General features: G+C 49.2%; 1 pseudogene; it reads right to left on the bottom strand.

Annotated features, from left to right (window-relative positions):
- Positions 1 to 261: 261 nt before the first annotated feature.
- The window catches only part of LOC134148781 (DNA polymerase epsilon catalytic subunit A-like), a 28,101-nt pseudogene continuing 11,322 nt past the window's right edge, over positions 262 to 17,040 (bottom strand).

Raw genomic sequence — 17,040 nt, 5'->3', positions numbered from 1 at the left:
CCTGGGTTTCATCACACCTGTGCTGGGATTTCAGTGAGCAGCCCCCCCACCCTATGACTCACTGCTGTCAACTTGAAGCTTTAGCACCCAAGGGGGACAGCTCCCTTGCTCCCCTTCCAGCCCAACAAGAAGAGTCTGGCTTTCTCCTCCCTCTAGGAATCCTGCCCCATGGCTCAGAGAATGCTCCTTTCCAGGGTGCCTACAGCTCCCTGCTGTGTGTGGGCCATAGCACGTGCTCCTCTACCCAAAGAACCAGATGCATTGTCTGTGACACATTTAATTGTCTAAAACTCCACATTAAAACCACAGAGATTCATGCACACAGGGTGCTGCCTACAGCACAAACTCCCATCCCAAACTGGGCTTCTGCAGGGCTCTGGCAAATGCAGTCCCCCCTCCCCCATAGAGAGCAGTTCCAGCCCTAGGCACCTTCTTAATTCCCCCAGCACAGCACCAGGCTGTGACCAGGACTGCCCCAACACCGCTTAGCGCCCCCACACAGTGCAAGATGGATATGTGGCTTCTCCGAGATCTATCACAGAGCACAAATGCTCTTCAGCAGAGGTGAGAGCAAGTACCCAGAGCTGACACAGCAACAAAAAAAGACAGCAGGACAAGTTCATCACATCACTGCTGGAGCTGGTGGTTTGTACGGAGCAGCCACTCAATAGTTTCCAGCAGATAGGCCACACTCTAGTGCCAAGCAATGCTCTGGAAGATGTTGATGTGCTCCATGAAGATCTGAGGGGGAAGATACCAGTGAGGGAGGGCTGCCCAGCACACCTCATGCATGAGCCAGGGAAGATGGAAGCTGGAGGGGACAGGGGGGAGAAGGCCAGGCCAGGAGAAGTTCTGCAAGCTGGTCAGGCAGGACTGCCTGGGTTGAGCACAAAGCAACGAATAAACAGCCAGAAAGCACAGAGAGATGAACTTGTGCCAGATGGGCTGAAAGGGACAAGTTATCACTGGGTTTTTCACTGGCTATTACAGAGGAGCTGCTGGCAGGAGGCTGGATCTGGTGGCAAGATGCACACATACCTGGGAAGAAATGGTGAGGGCAAAATCTCCAGCACAACCGCAGTACACAGGCATAGGTGTCTCCTTCACACCATGACACTTCTTGCACACCTAGAGGCAAAGGAGTTTTAGCTGGGATAGCAGACAAGGCTGAGCAGCTCAGTCCTTTGACAGGGCTCTCTGGGGACACACCACTGACATCAGGTCAATGGGTCAAGCCTCAGCCAGCCAGCAAAAGGCTGCAGCTATGTGCTGAGAAGAAGTGGAGAGCGCTCGAGCCAAACTCTCCTCATCATATCTCCACTGCATCACATCAGTCAGAGAAGTAAGGTTGGGCTGCTCGGTTTCAAGGAGCAGAGAGCAGCTTCAGCCCTCCTGCTGCAGCCTGCCACATCAAGGGCAGGCTCCCGCAGCACGGCCGCCCAGCACTCATCAAGTCCTGCAGCAGGTAGGCCATTAGCTTCTTCTGCAGCGCTTCCACCAGTGCCATTTCAATGGAATCCGAGTCATACTGGGCCTGGCAGTTGGAGCATACCCAACTGGGCAGCACTGACCCATCCGAGGGGCAGAGAGAAGGGAGATGAACACAAGTGTGACTCTTCCCAAGAGAAAGCACGGTGCAGCCTCAGCCCTCGCAGCCTAACAAGAGCATTCAGAGAGCCCCAAGTGCCAGGAAGCCATAACCAATTTCGGGAGGGGATAAAGCATCAGCCAAAGCACCAGCACACCTCAAACTGTCACAGGCAGCTAGGAAAGGGGATGAGCAGAAAATAACCTTGAAGGGAGGTTTATCGCTGTCATGGAACCAAGCAGACCTTCAAAGCAAAAGGACTGAGGGAAAGACGGACAACATGTGAGTGAATGACAGGCCGAGAGCACAACCATGCTAGGGCCTCTGGTGTCCCCAAGAGGGCCTTAATGCATGCAGCCAGGGCAAAGGGGATTTCCTGGGAAAGGAAGGCTGTACCTGCGAGAGGGCAGGGTCCTTGCACAGGTCCAAGTCCCTGCAAAAATTGTACTTCCTGCAGATGACTTCAGGGAGCATGTAGGAGCAGCAAGGGTCCCGAAACTGGGCTTCTTCTGAGAACTCACCCACCTCAATGAGGCGCAGCAGGTCCCAGCGCAGTTTGTTTACTTGGTTAGTTATACTGGCATCCAGGGACAACACCTACAGGAGACAGTGTTAGGTAAGGCCACCAGCAGAGAAGACGGTCCTCACGGGGACTCACTCTGATGCGAGTGCTAGCTGGGCAAAACAAACTGATTGTAGAATTGCAACAGATTCTTAAAAAAAAAAAAAAAAAAGAAGAAAAAAAAGAAGCAAGCATAGCTCACCCCACTAACCTTGCAGACGTATTTGATGAACTCTAGAGCTGGGTTGTTGAGTGGCAAGTAGGAACCAGGTAGCACTGAGAACATGTCTGAGGGCTCAGTGGCATTATGGGAACCAGCCTTCTTCTTCTGGATCTTCTGAGTGACGGTGAAGAAGCTCTGCGTGAGCTCGTTGGTCACGTAATCCTGTGAGAAAGTGATCACGCCTGGAGAGGAGGAGCAGAGAGAGCTCTTGAGCCATACGGAAGCATATGGGGACAGCAAGGTGGGCAGCTCTCTTCCTGCTGCAGGACTGGCCCAGCAGTGCTGCACACAGCTCTCCCATGGCTAACTGTGGCTAACCGTACTCACCAGGCATGGCTCCCGTCTCTCCCAATGCCTCCTGGGACACCTGGCTCGTGGCCCTCCTCTTGATGGGAGCGCTCCCAGGGGCATTGTGCTGCAGCTCCTCGCTCCTCCTTCATGCTGTGGTACACAGCCACAATGTAGGCTGCAGAGACACGTAAGAAAAGCTCCAGATGCAGTCCACGATGGGAGAGTGGCACAAGCGCGACTGTGCTTGTCGACTCTCCTGGGGCACCAATGACTAATCAGGAACTAGTGACCTTCTTCCCCTCTCTGAGAGAGTTCACACTGGCGCTGAAACCACCCAAACAATGATATTTACAGACATGGAGGTGGTTCCTTCTGTATCACATCCAGCACAGTGCAATCTTTGACTGTAAGGGGTTCTTTGGATCAACATCAGAACCTTCTCAGTAGCACAGAGAGCTTCAAGAAGCTGTGGGGAATGCTGTGGATATGGCTTGGGCAGCAGTAGGGTGCGGATAGCTCTAATCACCAGAGGTAACATTCAAAGTAGGACCAGGCGAGCAGCAGACTGCACTCACCCAACACAATCCTGAGGAAGCAGTTCTGACAGGAGGCAGCCTGGGGGAGAAACTGCACGATGTTCCAACTATTCTCTAGCAAGTCCTCCACATTTGCTTCTCCATCCTCCTCCTCTTCTTCCTTGTCCTCCTCTTCCTCACTGTCCTCATCCAATACTTGACTCTTGCTAGAGTCCTGCTGGAATGGAGCACAAGCCATGCCCAGGCTTTCGGTTGGTGATGTCGTAGCAGTTCCCTATATCCAAACCAATAGCTCCCTGCTCAACTCAACCCACTGCACCCCTGTCTCTGCAGGACTGAGCACTTCCCATCTCTTACCTCCCCAGAGTGGACGCTAGAACGCACTCTTCCCTTGATACCTTCGTAATTTGCTGGATCCATCCAGAGCAGGAATTCCCAGCAGCGGCAGAAGGAAATAGTCAGAGAGTGAAAGATCTCCTTTGAGTGGATGCTGGAGGCAAGAGACTGCAGTCACACACAATGTTGGCATCTTCCCTAGCTAATAACCTTCTCCATGGGAGGCAATGAGGAGCAGGCGATGTTAGCAAGAGAGCAGTTCACTTCTCACATCCAACCATGCTTCAGCAAATGGACTCAGTACAGAAGGCTGCAGAGCAGTCATTAGCAGAACTAAGGGCTGCAGAGGAATCATACCCACGCTTCAACTGCCTCTTGTGTCAAGATGCCTGTCTTAGGAGCCTACACATCATAGTATTCTAGAGATGCCTGCTGGATCACATCAAAACTGATACTCACGCTGGAACCTTCTTCCATGTCATTGATGTGATGGGACTGTAACACTGTGTTTACAGCCAAGCTCTGAATATCCGGCTCCAGGCACACTGTGAACAAACACAACCTGTCAACGGGCAAGCAGGGCAGAGAACCAGCAAGGACACAATCCCCTCTCCAGGTATGATGAATGCACCCGCTTGCCAGGACTTTCCACAAGTTGTAAGAGCTCTTTACAGGTCTTGCTGCATCTACCGAGTGCAACATCAAGATATTCATATCAGGAAATGGTGAAAGCCTATATGGTACTGCAGCAGCACGGGAAACTGTGCTGCTCTCCAGACTGCCACACACCTTGTATTACAGGCTTTAAAGGACACTTTTGGCACATGGCCAGACCTCTCCCCTCTCTGGCTGTGATGCTATGTATGGATGGCCCCATTCACTGCACAGCTAAACAGCATAGCACCTTCCAACAAAACTTGGATCTACTTCCCCTCCAGGGGCCACCAGCTTTTTCTGGAAACTGCAGCAGAGGTGCTCAGAAGAACTATCAGTCAGCTTGTTTTGCATCACAGAAAGATTCATCCTAGCGACCACCAGAAGTGATCTTCTGAATGCTGCTATGAGAGGCCACAAACTAGGAAATAATCTGTATTTAAATGCCTACCTGCATTTTCTTCTATTGCATACAGGACCTTCTATCCCCAGGAGATGCCAATTGCATATATCCTGTCCAGATCATCATTGCTCAACTTCTGAAGCTGTCAGCAACTGCAGAACTGCTCAGATACTCTTCTGCCACTGCAGCCATCCTTCTCCTGAGCTCATGGAAGAGCACTTAGCTCTGCTCCCACTCAATGCTATCCTACCTGTGGAGTAGCAGCCAGGGTTGCTTATCTCCACTGAGGCTCTCTTGTCAAACTCCATAACTAAACGGTTATCATCAGCCTCTTTACCCCCCAGCTCTGGGCGGGCCGTGGGTGAGAGCCACAGCAAATGGTTGTGGCGACGGACGTGGCGGGAGAAAAACAGGTCAGAACCAAAAGGTAGACATGTCATCAGGGAGATTCCCAATGGGGATGTGGTAATATCTGAGGAAAGGAAAGAGGTACAGTCATCGGCGTAAACACATCAACAGAAGAACTGTGCCAGAATCATATTTGCTTGTCCCAACAAGGGCAAAAGCACAGAAGGTGAAAGCATCTGGCCTCATCTTGGCCTCAGGCTCCCGCAATCTCCCTTTCCCACCCAAGCACGAACAAAGTAACCTCTCTAGGGGAATGTGGCCACCTCAGGCACCTGCCCTCCTCAAAAGCCTGGGATAGGCACGTGTCCAAGTTGAGGCAGTGGCGGATCACGCGGCAGGCTGCACGGCGCTGCCAGTCCAGGACTGAATAGCTGACGGCATCTGTTACTCGGACAGGGACCAAAGGAAACTCCTCGATGATGGGAATCCCACTTGCCAGTCGTTTCAGGTCCCAGTTAGACTGCACAGCAACAAGTGTGGGGCCCCGGCGCTCATCCTACACAAAGGAGGAGAGGACATGCCCTGGTACATCCCTTCAGCCGGCACCTCTGCTCAGCAGGAAACCAGCTGTGTGAATGAGTGCTCACATGCCCCATTCCTGTAGTGGTCCCTGGTCCTCCACACAGTAGAGACAGTGTACTCAGAGTCTCTTGAAGCACCTCCCACTGAATAACCAGCTCCACAATTGAGAGCTGGGGTTTGGGGGTATGATCTAGCCTCACTGCTTGCATTGCGCTATGTAAGCTCACCCCAGGCAAGCCAGAGCCCGCAGGCAACATCCATTTTTACCCTTCAACTTTGGAGCACTAGCTGTGTGCAGAGAGCTATGCTTAGAGGCTGTTTGAACTGCTGGACCAATGCCTTCCATGCAATGTTTTCCTCCTCCCAGGTACCTGCGCTGACAAGGTCTCAGTGGGGACCTTCCTCATGCCCTCAGTTCATACCTTGCAGCCCTGCAGGAGCCGCTGAATGGCTCTGTAGACTGTCTTGAGGTCGGTCTCAGCACGCACTTCAAAGGTGTGCTTGTCTGGAAGCAGTAGTTCTTCGCCCACTTTTTCCAGCACAGCACTGCGCTCCGATGAGTACATGTTGGTGAGGTTTGGCATCTGGTTGCTGCGTACCTGTACCAAATGCAAACGTGATCAGAGGGAACAGGGTTCAAAAGAGACAGGCTCCAGGCTGCAAATTTCAAGGAAGCTCTTTCCTCTACACATCACAATGCTTCACGTGACAGTTGAGGAACAGACCTGCTTGGTACACTTCAAAATACGAGAATCCCTGCTGCACAGCAGTAGACATCTGTGTCTGTGCAAAGAAACCGCTCAGCTCCAAACCGCTGCCTGATCCCCTTGTGTTCCCTCCCAAGCCTTTAAGCCCTACTCTTACCGTGTCCAGCACAAACACTGCAGCTTTGCGCTGAGAGGGGATGAAAAGGCCAAAGAGAGCTTTGTTGCCCTGGGAGCTCTGGTAGAGGTAGATGTGGCAAATACTTCCTAGAGACACAGAGCAAACATGCAGCATCAATAGTATCTTCAAGCTATTTGGTCCTGGGTACACAGACAAGCCTTCTCCTAGGGTGCCTTACCTGGCTCCAGCTAAGTAAACTGAGCCAGAGAGCGCATTTCCAGGTGTTCAGTGTCAAAAGTGTCAGCCTCTCGCCCTGTGAGGTGTCTGACAAGCTGCCTGCTGACCATGCACACGCAACCCAGCTGGATCAGGGCTCAGAATAGTAACGGCACCTGTAGTGACAGGGACACTGAGTTAATTCTCAAGCCACCAAGTTTTGAACTGCTTAACGAATCAATATCTTCATTAAAAGCAGGCATCCCAGCTGCCCATCTTCATTTCAGACTTACAGCATTAGAAGCACCAGTACATTTAATCTTGGTCTCACTGCTTTCGTATGTCTACTACTGAATACAGTTTAGGTTCTTCTTTGCTCTTTCTGAACTTTAAAAAGTGGTATCCTATCCTTCTTTATGGAATACAGAGGTTTTATCACTGCATCCTGGCCTATGTACATGCCACATGCTGGGGTTTTCCTCATCTTTACTCGAAAGAACTCCCATACCTTTGCAGTTCAACTGCTAACAAGACGGTTCTGGTTTGGTTTAGAGGAAACTCACTCTTCCCGTTCAAGTGCCATCTTTTCCCAGAGTCTCCTAATTTCAAATAAATCTAAACCTCTTTCCCCTAAGGGGTTGGAAACCAAACAAGTATCTTTGCTCATATAAAACTGGGCACATTTCTGAGAAAGCTACTCGAGAGGGTCTTTCGTTTTAGCGTCTTACTAACTTGTTTCATTTTGAGCTCCCATGCCTCTACCTGTGCCATTGGTACACAGACCAGTCAGCTACCACTCAGCACTCCTTAAAGGATGAGGAAGGAAAACGAGCACCTGGAAGGGTTACCTGAGTCTCATACACTCCCTCAGTGTCTGGAGCAGACAGGTCTGCATTGATTTCATTGATGTGCTCTTGGTACGCGTCTTCAGGGACTGAGTAGTCGTAGAGATTGTAAACCAAGTTTGAGCGGGGCAAGATCCAGTTCACCTGCCAGGAAAACAGACACACTCAGCAGGGCACCTTGCTTCAGGCCGTGCTCCTCCCAACAGCAGGGGAATCTTAAAGGGCAGCAAGGAGTTGTAGTTTGAGCCAGCCTTATGTTTCCAGAAACATGCTGACTCAGGAAGCAATCCAGCTGCTGGTGCTGGTCATTCCTAAGGCAGTTAGCGGGATTTATGCTTTGTCCACATTGCAGTAACTGTCAACCTGCTTTCTGGTCAGGCTGAGATTAGCAGCAGGCAAAAGGGACTGCATTAAGGTGCATTAGCAGGGCTGGACAGGGAGGTCTTGTGAGGCAAACTGCCTGTAGTATCTGCCCGCAGTGGCTGGAGCAACTTACATGAATTCAACCAGCTGTTTTCCCTTGTAGAAGCAGCAGGGTCAAAAACATGACCCCCACCTTCCTGTAGACAGCTCCCTCCTCTGGTTTTGCAACGCGCTGATTGACATAGAACACTCTTGGGATGCTCAGTCTGATACAGTGCAGGTCGCTTCTGATCACTGCCCACAGCCTCAACCAGCCAGCCTGGCTGCTCTCAGCAATCTGCAGGACAGGGTGATTTAAGTTAGCTTTGCTGGAGAGATGCAACCCATTCTTAGCTCTTACATACACGCCATGGAGCACTTCTGGGATCTTCAAAGGCTCTACTACCTATGTCTTCGTTCTCCAAATAAGGAGCAACTGGTGACCACAAAGACAGCAGTGGACCCAAAGATTCATTGCTCTCAGCTCTGGCATCTCCACATCCTGCTATTGTCCTACAGGTACGGTGAAAAAAACTGTTCTGCCAGAGGAAACGTCAGAGCATGAATGAAGACAGCTCTGACTGATCTGCAGGCAGCACGTTGCATTGTGCTTCTGAAGGGAAGAGGACACCTGGTAAAGGCTCAAACACCTCTCTTAGCTTTGGGCTAGCATTAGCTAACAAATTCATGCCATTGTCTGACTTTAGCCAAAGCATTTGGACATGCTGGATTAGGTGTCCCATCTCCAGCTCATGGTTACACACAGAGTCAAAGGCTGCATGTGACCTTAAACCAAACAAGACTTTTCTGGAAGATGAGAAGTGTCACAACAAGAGGCTGGGTCTCAGATAGCAGAGGCAACCAAGCATAACAAGAAATTAAGAAAATGCTTGGATTGTACCATCAACTTCTTCATGCTCGCATTGACTAAATCTAGGATTCAAGGCACACTTGCCCAGCTCCTCAGCTGAGCTTGCCCCACACAGGCTCTACATAGAAGTCCCAGATTTGCAATCAAGCACAATCACTTGAGGACCTCACTTCCTTACAAAGCTTCTCTGAGCCTGAGGCTATGCAGTCCCACATGACCTTCAAGGAGGTAAAACTAAAGTAGGATTGAGGTTAGCTGTCCCTGAAGTTCAAGGTTTGACTACAGGTATTGCAAACATGAGGCACAGGGCACTGAACAGGCCTCTGTGAGGGGTTAAGAGTGGGCCTGCCTTGCTGCCTGGTACCTGCACAATCTGCCAGGGCAAGTCCAGGATGCCGCGTGCCGTCCTGTACAGGTAGCTGCTCAGTCCTTTGGAGAGGGTATCACAGATTATGCCTCCGCCTGTCATCACTCCACCATCCTCCAGGCGCCGCTTCTTCCAATGCTCCTGGTGCTGCCAAGCCTGCAGCTCCCATTTCTTCTTGTGGTAGCACAGCCAGACCAGTTGTTCTTCCTAATCAGAGAGAGAGTACATGAACAGGAACCACAGAAATTAGCACGCATCTCCTATACATGAGGATCAAGCAACATAAAGCCGAGCCCTTCCACCTTCAGATCCTGATCATGTTACTGGCATAGCTGTGAAGTTGCCATTGGCCTGACTTTCTCTGCTAGTGGGACTCTCCCGGTAACATTTCCCTTTGTAGTTTTCAGTCATAGAAGCACAGAGGGTTTCAATAAACATGCAGCTTGCTACGCCCTGTTCCCTAGCTAGCTAGGCAGATGATCATACTCCTAGGATGTTTCCTGCATTCCTCCTGCCCAGTCTACTTCACTTACCTTAGTAGTCCCATGGCAGCAGGTGGGTCCAGGATCTCTCGCCAGGACTGCGACAGTTCCAGATACTGGAACATCTGCTGGCTTTCCTCTGCCGTACAGACCCGCTTCTGTTTATTTGCAACTGGAACCAACGGCTGAAGGGGCTTAGCAGCCCCCAAATCCTCTACGTCTCCAATCTGGGAGCTCGGTGTTCCCCCCTGGTGCTGGTTAGCAAGGACCTGAGAGAAACGACAGCAGGAAGTTTTGGGTGCTGAGGACACAGTATCAGCAAGAGAGGCCCACCAGCACAGCCAGCTCCTTTCTCTCACTCTTATTACCTGTCTCTTGCCTTCAGAAGTGAAGAGCTCATTCATTTTCTTTTGTCTGTGCACTCCCCGGAGTCTTCTAGCTTGCGAGACATGGAACAGTTCTCTGAGATCAGCTCAAACAGCTCTCAGTCAGGCATGTTGGCAGCCTGAAAAAAGGAACAAGGGGAAAAAAATCACTATCAGGAACCTAATGATCAAACCTCGTTGCTATTATATACATGGAACATTTAAACCGATTGATATGGCTGTCTTTATGAGGAGTTTGTGAGCAATCTCTGCTCCAGTTGCCAACATGACCTATGGAACATAGAGATCATGGACATGAGGTCTGCATCAAAACTCCTGCTGTGAATGCAACACTTTGAAATGATGTTGTACGGCAAACTCTTAGTGGGCCCAGCTCTGTAGTGCCAGATGCAAAATACAAAGGGGAAGTGCTCCCAATAAACTCCCAAGCAGAGCAGTCGCTCCGGCTTTTCATCTCTCCTGCTCCCCGGTTTGAGGCTCTGTTTTCTGGCATTGTCTCTGCTCTTGCTGGTTATTTTAAAGCTAATCTCTTCTGGCCTCCTCAGAAAAGATTCTGCAGGCAAATGGTTCTGCCATCCTCTGTCTCAGTGAGTGGCTCTAGAGAAAGTCCTTGGTGCAAGAGGGCCACCACGCTACCTCTGTGAAAGAGGTGACTGGAGGACAACGCTTACCCACAATTAAGCGGTAACAGCTGACAAAAGTGCTGTAACAACAGGTCTGGTGCTAAAAGACCCTAAAGAGCAGCCCTAGAGAATCAAAGAGGCAGAAATTACATACAAACAGCCATCAGAGGCACAACGGACCAACCATTCTCCACAAAGTCCATCCTCCCTACAGTGTTAGGGTAGCTTTGACCTTCTCTGGCCCCAACCTGGCAAGACAAACATGCAGGGGATGCATATCCTGCAAACCCTACACTCACCTTGCTCTACAGTACATCCAACCAGTAATCAGCCACCTTGGCTACAGAGGCAGAGACCTCCTCCAGTGTGGTGCCTTTCAGAAAGGCCTCAAATACAGAAGACTGGAATATCTTCACCAACTGCAGCTCTCCCCATTGCTTCACCTCAAACCCTTTCAGTTCAGCCAAGGATCCATCTTCATTGAAGACTGCATACCTAGGATATAGACCAGGTTTTGCACAAGCTCTGTGCCAAGGAACACATCTCCTAGGATGCTGCTTACTACCCTCCTGCCAAAGTACTTCTAGTATTGCCAAACCAGGCAGCCACCAGGTAAATTAATCCAAGCTGTGGGGCTCTGGACTACCATGATCTAGGCATATTTACACAGCTAGAGACAATAACATCATGAACTACTTCACCTCCAGCTGCAAAAGCACATCAGCCTCTGCCCCCAACTTGCCAATTCTAACTGGCAAAATGTTCTTAAATGCACACAAATAAAGGGCAAGAAGTGAGAGTCAGGGTTAGAGGAGTAGAGAAGTGGAGTGAAATACTAGGAAAAGCCTTATACAGGAGAATGAAGCTTTGTTTGGAAAACAGGAGGGGACGCTGGCAAAATGGACTCAGAGGAAACCGGACATTGCTATCGAAACAACTATGACAACACACTGCCCTCTTTTCTTCTGTCGTGTTTCTTGGATTTCACATGCCTGCCAATTATTTGTATGGCTCAATACAACCATCACAGGAAGCTTCAGTGGAACAGAGTGAGACTCAAGCGTACATACTTTGTCACCCCTCCTCCAGGCAGTCTTTTCTTCCTCAGCTGGCAGCGGTACCTGCCAGCCAGCTCCACACTACTGCTCTTTCCACTTGGAGAGTGAGCAAGAAATAAGTGCACTTGCTGACATCCCAAGAATCACAGGAAAAAATCAAGGGCCCCTGAGATAAAGACTCCTATGAGCAGAGTTCATTCAGTGCTTGACATCCTCTTGACTTCTGTGACAGACTCCCTTGGCATGCAAAGGCACTCACAGTGGATGCTGGAGTTCATCCAACAGAGACATTCAAGCAGAAACATAGTCTTGTACGAACAGAGAGTGCTGGAGGACAGTGACAGTATTTTCTGAACCCAGACCCAGGTCTGTGGGCAGTCCTCTCGTGATTGCTCGTGCTCGTATTTAAGCAGGCTGCATGAGAAAGTCAGTGAAGTCAAGTGCAATTGCTTTTCTATACCATGATGGCACTGGCAAGATCCACTCCTTCCCCTAGATGGGGATTAAAGTGGAAACCTCTGGGAAAAGTATTACTAGAGGTCTGTAAACTTGAGAGAGGGACAGACAGAGATTAGTGAATTTAAAGAGAAAAGATAGAAAGAAAAATCAAAGTTTGCCTGCGCATCTCAGAACCAAACAGGGAGACCATGACTAATCAGAAAGTTTGAGAAGTGCTGTTTTACTGTTATCTTCAGAAATTTACTGTCAGATGTGTCAATTAAGGCCAGGGCATAGCTGGATTCAAAGACTGATCTCATGCAGGGAACTTGCCGTTTAAAGACAGCATGATCTCGGTGGTACGCAGCAACAAGCAAACCAAACATGCTGCCAGCTCCAGAGGACTGGCAACATGGGGCAAGGACTAACACGACTGAAATGTAGTCAAGGAAAAGGACCCTCAATCCCTTCCCTTGGGGAAGTGGTGATTTTTCAAGCTTTGAACTCTTACCTTTTCTTCAGCTTCTTGCCTTCCTCCTTGGACGCTGAGAGGATCATGGCCAAGTAGGGCCCATCCACTTCAAAGGAGATGCTGTTCTCTAAGCGTGTGACATAGGTGAGAGAGGCTGGGTCTGCCAGCTCCTGGTACTCATCATTTGTGAAGCCTTCCTGCCGGCACAGCCCCAACAGAATAGCCTCACTCAACAGCTCGGCTGATTATACGAGCAGATAGCCCCCAGATACATCATCCTGTCTGAAGGGATCACTGATGGCCTTTGTTCCTTCCCGATGATGGGAAGGATCAATCCCTGCTCCCCTGAGGGAGCATAACTTACCCTATCTTAGCAGAGAATAAAGTATCCTGATTTCTTGTGACCAAGCAACTCCTTGGAAACCTACAGAACAATTTAGCAGGTAGGACTCAAACATGGGATCTGAAGAAAAGTGCAGGAGACTCTAAAGTCACTTCTTTTGGCTCATAGCCATAAATATCTGAGCAAGCAGAGCATGGGACCTTGTTGTCTTGACTCCTACTGCTTCTGGCAGTCTATGGACAGAAGCAGACACCAACCCTGGTCTCTTACACTATACCCTCTCTGCTATATCAGAGTCTCTCCTTCCACTCAAACGCCAGTTTGAGCTATGGGCTGTGCAGGGCAGAGAGTAGCTGTGTAGCAAGCAAAGCTGTCAGCCCCAACGTCCTGCTCATTACACAGGCGACCAGAGACAAAAGACAGGCTGTCCTCTGGGCTGAAGCCAACTCCGAGAACAAAGATGCATACTCCACTGCCAGTAGAGCTACTCCCTTCACATGAACTGCCTGATTGGCTTGCAGGCCTACAGAAGGCTAAAACATTTTCTTCCCTTTCACTGTTTTTACCAGACTGTACAGCTGGCTGGTACAGATGCCAGACTCACCTTCATGGGGATGTTCAGCATGGCACCTGGGTAGCAGATTGTCACCTTCGGCTTCTTTGCATTGGTTGACTCGATGACAAAGTTTTCCGGGAAGCTGTTGGGAAGCACACACCAAATCCCATCTCTATCCAGTTCTAGAGGTCTCCTAAGAACGGAAGAAAAAAAAATCACCATCAGGAAGAGATTGGAAAATATGCCAAAGAACTGTTCTCTGTCCACAAGTCAGGCAGAGGCAGTGTCCTTTCTGCAAAGGAAGTCCTAGTCATACAACACCAGTTGCATTAATAAGCCATGGCAATGTCAGAAACCTGAATCTCCAGAACACCAGAGCTTCCACTGATTAATCCCACATCTATCCCACTGCTCCTCTTCTCTGCCAGTCAAATTCTGCCCTTACCCATCTGCTCACACTACATACAGGAGAACCTTTCTTCCTCAGCTCAGCACATACTCACCCAATCTGCTCAATCAGCTCCCTAGCCTGTGTGATCATATTTGCTCCAGTGAAGCACACAATCCCAGCCATTTCCACGGAGTACCAGCAAGCTCTGTGAATGGAGGAGGGACAGTCAAAAGGCTGCAGTGCTACCTCTTAAGCACAGCTGCGGGGAAGCGCATCAGGTCGTACAGAAAATAAAGTCTCAGGGCAAAAAAGACAATCACAGCAGCCCTCAGGAGATCATTTTCCTTTTCCTTCCCTGTGATACTTCACACACCCTGAAGAATCACCTATAGACAAACCCTGCCATTCATCGTCAATGCTACAGGGCCTTGTTTAGCAAAAGTCCCTGCTAAGGGGACTAATAAAAAAGAAGTCATTAGTAGGAACAAAAAAAAAAGTGTTACAGGGATCACCTATCATCCCCCTTATGCTTCGGAAGCAGGTTAAGAAGGTGAGAGCCTCACTAGAACAGCTCTGGTTTACAACGCTCCTTGCTGGAGGACTCCAGCAATGACCACAGGTGAGACTCACCCTTTACGCATGACATAGCCATAGAAAGAATTGAGGACACACTTGTGTGCCAGCTGCAGGGAGTCATAGAGGATTTCCATATTCTTGCAGTGCTTCACTTCAGAGGCATCGCCTGTCTCCACAGCCGCAGACAGCTTTTTCTTCCACACCTGATGGCAAGAGGCAGAGTCAGGACAACCCTACATTCCACTACAGGCAGTACCAACAGCCAGATATTCCCCCCACCTCAATCCTAATATGACACTGTGATCCTAGAACAATATCAGTTATTAAGATAATTCCTCTTTCTTTCTGCTCTTTCTTTTGCATTTGAGGGGGGAGCGTTGGGCACAGGCATTATGCTATATTATGGAAGAGTCTTGCAGCATCAACTGTAACTCACACCCATAGTTAGAATTACCTAATCCCAGCAGAACTGCCATCCTACATCAATTCTGTCACACCACCTATTGTGCTGGCAAGAACTAAATGCTTGCAGCAAGAGATTAGATCGAGACTAACAGCAGAACCATTTCAGCAGAAAAGGCCTCCCAGCCACCTCCGTGATTCATGACAGAACTAGCAAGAACTGCAAAGCAAATGGCTCTTTATTAAACTCTTCCAGAGACAGAGTCCCAGCGTCTTGTCATTTCTTTCAACATATTAGCAACTACATTTCAGGCTCCTCCCTCTGCCACAAGACTCCAAACATTTGAGAACTAGAACATGCTGCTTCTTTCTCCTAGAATCAATCACTTCTTAGCCTAAGATCAATTGTTTCTCTGCTTGTCTCATCTTTCTCTTTGAAAAGTACCCTACACTGAACACAAACCAGATCACAAAATAGTTGAGCTGAGGATTTTCTAGATCCAGTAAAAGCCAAAAAAAAACCCAGCTGTTTTCTTTCCTAGCACTGAAAGTGATTGCATCAGAGAGCTAGGAACCACTGTGGCAGCAGCTGTTTAGGATTCAGCAGGGGAAAAACCTGCACTTGCACCAGAGCTGTCAGGAAAGCTAATATTTCTTACTGACCATACAGATTGAGCAAAATGATCCTTTAGGGTTCAAGTTTTCAGTGAGAGGTGAGGACCTTCTAGCTTTGGCAGCACAAATAAAACAGAAATTCAAGCCCAGCACCTCATGCAGCCCCTTGAACTCACAGCGACGGTCTCTGAAAGCTCGTACAGTGTCTACATAGAAAGAGTTCTCTCGCTGGCAGATGGTGGTGACACGCTCCTCCACCTTGGTGACGTGGATCTCATAAGCCTTGCGGCAATAATCTAGTAAAGGGAATAAACAGAGAAAGCTTTCTCAGAGATCAGTGTCCCACTATGGATGGGAAGGATGAACACAACGGCATCGGGCAAACCACACAGATCCACAGATCTGAAGCTTTCAAGGCACCAGTCTGAGAAAAATTCCATCAATGCAAATAAACATCATACCTAGGAAAGCAAGGAAGCAGACCTGCTACAAAGGCAAGGGGAGGAAGATACTAATATGGGGAGAAACAGCACCTCTCTATAGAGATGCAGAGGTGTGTGTGGGAAATAAATTGCCCATGAGGGCTCATCCACAAATTCAGGCTCTGCTCAGAGCCCCCACTAGCTAGATGCTTCTGCTGAGCAGTACCACTTTAGGAGCAAAAAGTGAAAGGATATCGACACATGTGTTTCACTGACATGCTTAATGAGTGCTCATTAAAGAACAACAACAAAAAACCCCAAACAAAATATCACCTTCCATGTGTCTCAGCTCAAATACATGACTCTCAGTGAGAAAAGAGAAACACTGAGACAAAAAACAGCACTTGCCTCCTCCTCAAAAAACGTACAGGAATTGGTTGGGATCCTAGGGGAAAACTGTTGCAGCATGAAACCGAGATCAAATTCAGTCTGAGCCAGCAAGAACTAAGTAGCCCCAGACCTGAGAGACAAGTAATTAATGATGTGTTTGTAGTCTAGGCAGCAAAAACCTGCTCCAGATAATGCCATTTATTTTCACCTGCCAGTTGTTTCTTCTCATACTTGGCCTGCTCTTCACGGCAAAGCTCGTGGAACGCCCGGGGTGCTCCATCTGGATACAGAGGAGGAAACTTCTCAGGCTCCAGTCGTTGCTGGATGCGGTGATACTCGCTGCGGCTTGCAGGCACTGCAAAGGAACAGCAACTAGGAGCTTTCCAGGGGAGGAATAGGAAGCGGTCTCTGTGTCTTCAGCTCACACTGCAAGCTCTATCCATGCTGCAATGCAACAGGGAACTTGACAAAGCAGACAGCAGAATTACACTTACTGAATTCTCCTCTCCACTGCCAAGTCATCCGGCGCTGACGATTAGCACCTGGCTTGTTGAAGTCACAGGCAGCACATGTGGCCTCATCCACCATTGCTGAGGGCTGGACACAGGTCAGACACACCCATGTTAGAGAAAACAGAACCGTCTCCAGTGACATATGCCAGAAGGAATCGATGTTGGGTACTAGAAGAACACAAATGTGAACATCACAGGGGTGATGTTCAGTAAGTTTTCCTTTCTAGAAGCTTTTCAGAACACAAGTTACAGCAAAAACAATGACTATTCTTTGGAAGAAGCCAGCTAAAGCTATTGCTCTACCTTGGACAGACCTTTCGGCTCT

The sequence above is a fragment of the Rhea pennata genome, chromosome 18 (genome assembly GCF_028389875.1).
Source record: "Rhea pennata isolate bPtePen1 chromosome 18, bPtePen1.pri, whole genome shotgun sequence".
NCBI lineage: Eukaryota > Metazoa > Chordata > Aves > Rheiformes > Rheidae > Rhea > Rhea pennata.
This window is presented reverse-complemented; position numbering and strand designations above follow the sequence as displayed.